This window comes from Pelodiscus sinensis, chromosome 14 (genome assembly GCF_049634645.1).
Source record: "Pelodiscus sinensis isolate JC-2024 chromosome 14, ASM4963464v1, whole genome shotgun sequence".
Lineage (NCBI taxonomy): Eukaryota > Metazoa > Chordata > Testudines > Trionychidae > Pelodiscus > Pelodiscus sinensis.
This window is the reverse complement of record NC_134724.1, coordinates 3,960,406-3,968,915: the sequence shown is the minus strand read 5'-3', so window position 1 is coordinate 3,968,915 and position 8,510 is coordinate 3,960,406. Positions and strand designations below refer to the sequence as shown.

General features: G+C 51.0%; 3 non-coding genes across 3 annotated transcripts; all 3 read left to right on the top strand.

Moving 5' to 3' along the window:
* Positions 1-882: 882 nt before the first annotated feature.
* TRNAG-UCC (transfer RNA glycine (anticodon UCC)) lies at positions 883-954 on the top strand. The gene has a single exon. It is a non-coding gene; the product is annotated as a tRNA-Gly (tRNA).
* Positions 955-2,340: 1,386 nt separating this feature from the next.
* Positions 2,341-2,412, top strand: TRNAG-UCC (transfer RNA glycine (anticodon UCC)). The gene has a single exon. It is a non-coding gene; the product is annotated as a tRNA-Gly (tRNA).
* Positions 2,413-3,537: 1,125 nt separating this feature from the next.
* Positions 3,538-3,609, top strand: TRNAG-UCC (transfer RNA glycine (anticodon UCC)). Its single transcript has one exon. It is a non-coding gene; the product is annotated as a tRNA-Gly (tRNA).
* Positions 3,610-8,510: the final 4,901 nt, after the last annotated feature.

Sequence of the window (8,510 nt, the reverse complement as noted above, 5' to 3'; positions counted from 1 at the left end):
TCAATAGCTCTGCTTATAATATATTTTCTTCCACACATATGGACTGCTTAAAATTATATGTGTGTGTGTGTGTGGTTTGCATTGGTGGGGCACATTCACACACACTCCCATAATATTGCTGGGGCACATATGAAATTTTAGCCGGGCTGTCTCAGGGACAGCACACAGCCTTGCCCAATGCGGAAGAGCCCTAGGCCTGGCACAGCAAAGGCCTCTGTGCTGGCATGAACTAGCCCAGAGAGGCTACGGCTACGTTGCACAGTTACTTCAGAATAAGGCATTCCGGAAGAGTTATTCCAAAATAGCTTATTTCCAAATGTCACGTCCACACTGCAGGGATGCCTCGACATTAGCCCGAGGCAGGCTTCCCTAATGTAGACATGCTATCTCTATTTAGAACCCCAGGAGGAAACACAGAATGGCCCTGGTAAGGGGGTATTTCGAAATAGCAGCAGTGGAGCGTTTACACACCCCTTATTTTGCAATCGCTAGTCCGGAAGCGGCATTATTCCTTGTAGAATGAGGTTTACAGAAGTCGGAATAAGCCATCCGTTATTTCCAAATAATGGCATGGCCGTGTAGACACTCAGATAGTTATTTTGGAATACTAGCCATTATTCCGAAATAACTTTGCTGTGTAGACACACCCAGAGTAACTGTGAAAGGAGTGGTATGCGCTAAGGAGCGGGCTGTGCTTCTGGTCACATCTGTTTGTATTTCTTGTCTGAGGGGAGGGGTGGGCCTGGTGCCACCTCAGCCAGGGATGAAGCAGCCGCTCCCTGGCTTCCAGCTCTAGCTGTCCAAGCATGTCTCCATTAGAGGGCAAGATGTGAGTCATTTCACTTGTACCTGGGAGAGCTAGAAGAGCAGGTTTTAGCAGAAGCATTGGTGGTATAGTGGTGAGCATAGCTGCCTTCCAAGCAGTTGACCCGGGTTCGATTCCCGGCCAATGCAGCCCTGTCTTTTGCCTTGTCTAGAATGGGTTTAATGTCTCTCCGGCTGGGTGAGAATCAGATTCCCAACAGAGGGAGGGAATTCATGTCCTGAATCACAGCAAGGGATGCAGGCCATGGAACTCAGCAGTGAGTTGTAGGAGTTGCGTTGTCTCTTTTGAGCAAGTCAGAAACTATAAGAATCTGCGTCTCCTCGTCTGCTCTACCCCATGCTCCAGCCTGAAAGTGGGGATTGGAAAGACAAAGACTTCTAATTATTCTGGAAGCTACAGCTTCTCCTGTCCCATGGAACAATGACACACACAAAAGCGAAGTTAATACGTGGAGACAAGAACAATGGGTGAAATACACTGGCCATTGTTAGCAGAACATGGACTGAATAGGGGAGAGATGAAGGTTCCCTGGAAGCTGCCTGGCTGCACAGCTATTTTCTTAGCTCCACTCAGAAGTTCAAATCACCTGCACAGGCAGGGAACTCAGCTGACCAGCAGGGGAGGGGCGTCTTGCAGCATAGGCAGCTAAAGGGAGCTAGCTGCCTGCTTGAACTGAGGAGATCCCAGAGCTGGAAAGAGGGCGATAAGGAAACAGTTAATGGCTGGGAGGGGAGGGCATAAGTAAGTAACTGGCTGATGAGGAGTCAGAGGGGAGGGAGAGTCCCATTTGCAGGAGGAGAGAGAGAGGCAGAAACTTAGCACACTCAAGCTTCCTGGGAAGCGGGCGATAAGGGGTCGACTGCATGGAGTAGGTGGGGGAAAGAGGGGATGGGGGGGGGTGGATGCTGGCATCTGTGCAGCAAGGTGGAGGCAGGGGCAGTTTGTGTGCAGTGCCTGACTCACTCCCTGCAGGCCTCCCTGTCTGTCTGGGTTGGAGCCGGCTGCAAGGGATGTGTGTGTGCCGGGACATTTGCATGGGTATAGTTCAACAAAGTGTAGACAGGTGTTAATGGCCTCAGATAAGGAAGAAAAAGCTTCCTTTAACAGAATTTTTGGAGGGTTACAGATCTCTAAAACACTGCTATGTTAAAATCCTCTTTTACTAATTAATAACTTTGCTGTGTAGACACACCCAGAGTGACTGGGACAGGAGTGGGCTGAGCTAAGGCGCAGTCTGTGCATCTGGTCACATCTGTTTGTATTTCTGGTCTGAGGGGACAGTTGGGCCTGCTACCACCTCAGCCTGGAAGGTAGCAGCCTTTCCCCAGCTTCCACCTGCTCTGGGACTCTCTCTCGCTCGCTCTCTCTCTCTCGCTGTGTGCTTGTTGCTTGTGTGCTTGCGTTCCAATCTGTCAGGCTGCCTCTAGTGCTCCAAACTTGTTCCTACTAGAGGGCAAGGTGTGAGTCATTTCATTAGTGCCTGTGAGAGGTAGTAGGGGAGGCTTTGGGCTAAGGCATTGGTGGTATAGTGGTGAACATAGCTGCCTTCCAAGCAGTTGACCTGGGTTCGATTCCCAGCCAATGCAGGGCTGTGTTTTGCCTTGCCAGGATTGGGTTTAATGTCAGTGAGACTGGGTGAGAACCATGTTCCCAACAGAGGAAGGGAATTCATGTCCTGAACCCTCAATCCGGGTAGGTCAAGAAAGACACAGCAAGAGATGCATCCCTAAGCAGGGAGTTGTGGGTGTGGCCTTGTATCATCTGAACAAGTCAGAAACCAGGGAGAGCTGCATTTGCTGCCTAGCTTTCCCCATGCTGTGCTGTGCGGGCTAGGAAAGACAAACCTTCCGGACAGTTTGTGAAGCCTCCAGGCTCTCCTGTGCTGCAGTAAGAACAACACCCACCAATGGATGTGAACTGGCTGCTGTTAGCAGAACCTGGAGTAAAGAGAGTAAAGAGGGTAGAAACTCAGTCGTGTTAGTTTGGACGTTGCTTTTACTGTGAACAGGGAACCACAGGACTGCAGCTACCTCCCAGCTGGCAGCCCTGAGGAGAGGGGACTTATCCTTCCAGGGGCTGCACAGCCAGACATATCCCAACTCAGTATCCAGGCCCGCAGGCAGAAAGGGAGCTGCGTCACGCCAGCATGACCAGGGATTTGTGCGTGTGAAGCAGCAAGGGGCAGCCAAAGTTAATGCTCCAGCAGAAAGCCTTTGAACCCCTGCATGCAGAGGACACTGGTCCATGGCGTTAACCACTCAGCCACCTCTGTGGCTTGAGCTGGTTTCACACTTTCAAATGTCAGTGCTGCAGGGAACCTTTTGGCTTCTGGCTGGCTGGCTGGCCAGCAGGGTGGTCCTGAGGGCAGCATGGGGTCTTGTCCAGAACGCCTGCTCCGGCAGAGCCCCAGGTCTGGCCCCTGGCACAGCAAAGGCCTCTGTGCTGGTAGGAGCCAGCTGGCAGAGTGACTGTGTTAGGAGTCTCATGCGCCGAAGGGGGGTGCATCCAGTCACGTCTGTTCATCTTTCCGGTCTGAGGGGAGGGGTAGGGCTGGGGCCACCTCAGCCTGGGATGTAGCAGCTGCTCCCCAGCTTCCACGCTGCCTGAGACTCTGTGTGTGCTCCAACCTGTCAGGCTGCCTTTAGCGTGCTGAGCCTGGTGAGTCATTTCACAAGTGCCTGGGAGAGACAGCAGCCCACACTCCAGCACAGGCATTGGTGGTATAGTGGTGAGCATAGCTGCCTTCCAAGCAGTTGACCCGGGTTCGATTCCCGGCCAATGCAGTGCTTTGTTTTGCCTTGTCTAGAATGGGTTTAATGTCTCTCAGGCCGGTTGAGAATCACCTTCCCAACAGAGATAGAAATGTAGCCGTGTTAGTCTGGTGTAGCTGAAACAAAATACAGGACTATGTAGCACTTTAAAGACTAACAAGATGGTTTATTAGGTGATGAGCTTTCGTGGGCCAGACCCACTTCCTCAGATCAAATAGTGGAAGAAAATAGTCCCACCATATATACCAAAGGATACAATTTTAAAAAAGTGAACACATATGAAAAGGACAAATCACATTTCAGAACAGAAGGGAGATGCAGGGGAGGGGGGAAAGGAAGGTAAATGTCTGTGAGTTAATGATATTAGAGGTGGGGAAAGATAGATGTCTGTGAGCTAATGGTATTAGAGGTGATAATTGGGGAAGCTATCTTTGTAATGGGTAAGGTAGTTGGGGTCTTTGTTCAGCCCCCTGCGGAGAGTGTCGAATTTTAGCATGAATGCCAGTTCAGAGGATTCCCTTTCAAATGCAGATTTGAACATCTTCTGGAGTAGGATGCATGTGATTAGGTCATTGAGACATCGTCCTTTCTGGCTGAAATGGCAAGAAACTGTTTTTTCTTTGTGATCCTGTCTAATGTCTGTTTTGTGGGCATTGATTCTTTGGCGAAGTGTCTGAGACGTTTGTCCAATGTACATAGCAGACGGACACTTTCGGCACATGATAGCATAGATTATATTTCTGGAGGCGCAGGAATATGGATTCTTGATCTTATAACTCACTTGGTTAGGCCCAATAATGGTGTCAGCAGAGTGAATATGTGGACAAAGCTGGCAATAGGGTTTGTTGCAAGGGAAGGTACCAGGGTTGGTATTAGTGTGGGATGACCTGTGGTTGTTGGTAAGAATCATCTTGAGGTTAGGTGGTTGTCTATAGGAGATTATGGGTCTGTCTCCCAGAGCTTCTTGGAGTTGTTCCCTTGCAACAAACCCCGTTGCCAGCTTTGTCCACATAGTCACTCTGCTGACACCATTATTGGGCCTAACCAAGTGAGTTATAAGATCAAAAAATCAAGCGGGGGCCACACACAAGTGAGAAGCAAAGAGAAAAAAACACCCCGTGCTGATGTGGCCCCACATTCCTCTGGCACACCAGAGGCCGGGGGAGGCAACTAGTAGATTTTGTCTGCTCCAGCCCCGCAGGGGACGTGGCTCAGGGGCTGGCGCACCAGCACGAGCCGCCCCCAGTGCTGGGGGGCAGGGTGTCATAACCTTTGGGAGACAGATCCAGGCAAGCCGGGGGCCTCATCTGACCTTCGGTCCCACCCCCGGTCTAGTTCATTCATCGATAGGAACCAAACATAACAGTCTTACACCACCACTCCTAGTGTATCCTCTATTGCTCAGCCCTGCCTCGGCAGGCCACACTCAGCCCCGCCTGGCTGGCATCTTTTCCTACTCCTGTGGAATCTGCCCTCCCTGGCCCTCAGCCTTCTGCTCTGGTTTCCAGGCCCAAAGCCTTCTCCCTGGTCACGCGTCTCTTGCAGAAGCCTCCTGCTCGGAGGTACTGACTTTTGTTTCTTGCTGAGTACCTCCTGCCCCTTCCCCCAAGGCCCTGCCCAGGCTCTGGCCCCTCCCACAGCCTGCTCACCCACCCAGCGCTGGCTGCTCTCCGCCCGCCCTACCCACCTCCTGCCAGCCCACCGAACAGCTATGGCTGGTGGATGCTGACCACCTCCTACGGCTTTCCATGGGTGCTCTTCTGCAGTGACCACCACAGCCCTTCTGAGATGTGCCTGCCTATAGCTAGCATCGGCCGGCCCCAGGCCTCTGGGCGTTAAAAGGACAAGCCATCCTGTCAGGAGGCGAGCAGCACAAAGCGGAAGGTCTCCACTGATTCATTTATGATTTTTACTTCATTTGATTCTAAATTTTCTTTCATATATAGTGCCACTCCCCATCCGCATGACCGGTTCTGTCCTCCTGATATATTTTGTACCCTGGAATGATTGTGTCCCATTGATTGTCCTCACTCCATCAGGTTTCTGTGATGCCTAGTATATCGGTATCCTCCTTTAACACGAGGCACTCTAGTTCACCCATCTTATTTTTTACACTTCTAGCATTTGTGTACAAGCACTTAAAAACTTGCCACTGTTTATATGTCTGCCCTTCTCTGATGCGTCAGATTCTTTTTAATGTGAATGTTTTTCATCTGATCTGGCCCATACTTTATCCTCTTCCATCTTCTCCTCCTGACTAAAACCTAGAGAATCTCTATCAATAGACTCTCCTCTAAGAGACATCTCTGTCCGATCCACGTGCTCCTCTGCACCATTCGGCTTTCCCCCATCTCTTAACATTAAAAAGGTCACAGAGCAGTTTTTAAACTAAGTGCCAGCAGTCTGGATCCACTTTGGTTTAGGTGGAGCCCATCCTTCCTGTATAGGCTCTCCCTAACCCAAAAGTTTTCCCAGTTCCTTATAGAGCTAAACCCCTCCTCCCTACACCATCGTCTCATCCACACATTGAGACTCTGAAGCTCTGCCTGCCTACCTGCCCTGCACGTGGAACTGGAAGCATTTCTGAGAATGCCACCATAGAAGTCCTAGATTTCAGTCTCTTTCCTAGCAGCCTAAATTTGGCCTCCAGGATGTCTCTGCTACCCTTCCTTATGTCGTTGGTACCTACATGTACCATGACCACTGGCTCCTCCCCAGTACTACACATAAGTCTATCTAGATTCCTCAAAAGAGCTGCAACCTTCGCGCCAGGTAGGCAAGTCACCATACGGTTCTCCCAGTCATTGCAAACCCAGCTATCTACATTTCTAATGATTGAATCCCCCATTAGTAACACCTGCCTTTTCCTGATGACTGTAGTTCCCTCCCCCGGAGAGGTAACCTCAGTGAGAGAGGATACCCCAACATCTGGAAGGAGGGTCCCAATTATGGGAAGGTTTCCCTCTGCGCCCGTTGACTGCTCTCCTTGCCTGAGCCTTTCATCCTTAACAGTGCAGGGGCTTCGTGTAGGAGCCTCTAGAAGAGCTTGAGCTATAAAGCCAGTTGGCTCTCAGCTGAGGCTGCAGAGCTCCCTTGTTCATATCTCTCACTGTAAGTGGTCTAAGTGCCACTACATTGGTCAGGGACCCACGCTAGCTGTGGGGGTTACATGTGTTTAACACCAACAGGCAGAATCAACCCTGAGACCTCCATAGATTACTGCACGAGCTAGAAGCCAGCTTCTGCTCAGTTAAGGCCTGAAGCAAGCTCCTTATTCTCTCTGCTGGATCCTCAAGCACCCTTTTAAACACGCATCTCCTGACAAGTTTACAGACAAATGTGCCGTCTAGAGCCGTGAAATCCAAATAGAGCTTCTATTGCCCTCGAGAGTTCCTTAAAACTGGTTTTCCATTTCCAAAGGATACAGCTTCCTTAGGCCTCTGGCTCGAATTAACACTTTCTTAGCCTGGGTCCGTTGGCTGGTACGAGCTGTTCACTGGGAAAAGTCCTAACGTGTATTTCTGCCAGGGCTGTTTTCAACCCCCATAGTCACAACCCCTCCCCCAGTTTAATCATAGCCCAGCAGGCTGACTTACAGAGTGCCAGCAAGTTAACACACTGTCGAATGTGCTATTGCTTTTAGCTGGCTCGAATCTGGTGCCAGCTCAAGTGCATTACATCGTTACAGCTCAGACCCTCATTAGTTTCAGGGCTTCTTCCAAGCAGACAGGGCAGTTTTCTGCCCTTTCCAAAAACTTTCCTCCAGCGTTAGTTAATGCCATTTGGATTTGGCAAGAAAACAGATGCCTCCGCTGGTTAAGTGCGGGGGCCTCTGGGTCCTTTTGCATAAAGCTATGCCTAACGTCCAGTGTTTTCTATGAGCTGTTGGAAGAAGGCAACTGGGAGCAGCGCCCCCCGCCTCAAATCAAGCGGGACGAGTGACTCTGAAGTGGTTTTGATCCATGCCGCCCTTTGCGTGGGACAGGAAGCCCCAAGGAAAACAATAATAGAGATGCAGCCGTGTTAGCCTGGTCTAGCTGAAACAAAGAACAGGACTATGCAGCACTTTAAAGACTACCAAGATGGTTTATTAGGTGATGACGTTTGCTTTTAGAGCCCCACTCTTCCAAACCCAGAATTGTTTCCACATCGTGGCTCTGCGGAAAACAAAGCCGGGTTGGATGAAGGGTTCGGTTCAGAATGGTTTGGCCAGGGAGTTTGCTGCTTCTGTCATCTCCCAAGCACAAGAAACGGCTCCTTTTGAAGTCACCGCTCCCCAGGGGCAGACCGCCGTCACAGCGCTGTGCGAAATCCTCACCTCCAACTCCCTTGCAAGAAGGCTGGGTTGGAAACGCAGTAGGTGCTCAAGCCAAGCCGGGGGAAATTGAAACAGTAAGAAAATCCCCCTTTGCCAAGTGAATGCTCACCCATTTGCCCCCAGGCCATTTCCCTACAGCAAATTCAGAAACGCCCCCTCTCCATCTTCTCCCACCCACCCATCTCATCCTTCAGGGGCTGCTGGGGCCCAGCCATGTGGCTGCCGAGTGCAGAGGAAGGCCAGGCCGGATCTTGTCAGCAGGCAGGCAGAAGAAGGGGAGGAGGCAGGGGAAGGGAAAGCGGTGTGAGGCAGCCTGTTAGGTCGGACCCAGCCCCAGTGGGCTCTCACACGGCCTTCACTTCTGTTCTTGCTTGACTTCTCTCGTCTAGTCTACACATAAATGAGTTTCGATTGAGAGCCTCTGATGGCTCTTTGTGGAGGGGGCTGGAATATGCCCCAAGTGCTGGACACCAGAAGATATTCTTGCGTGGCTCCTTGCAGGCCCACTGACAGGGAGGAGGCAAAGGGGGCATTTGCCCCAGGGCCTGGTGATTCTCAGGGCTCCTGGCCACTGCTACAGAGACTGGATCCCTGG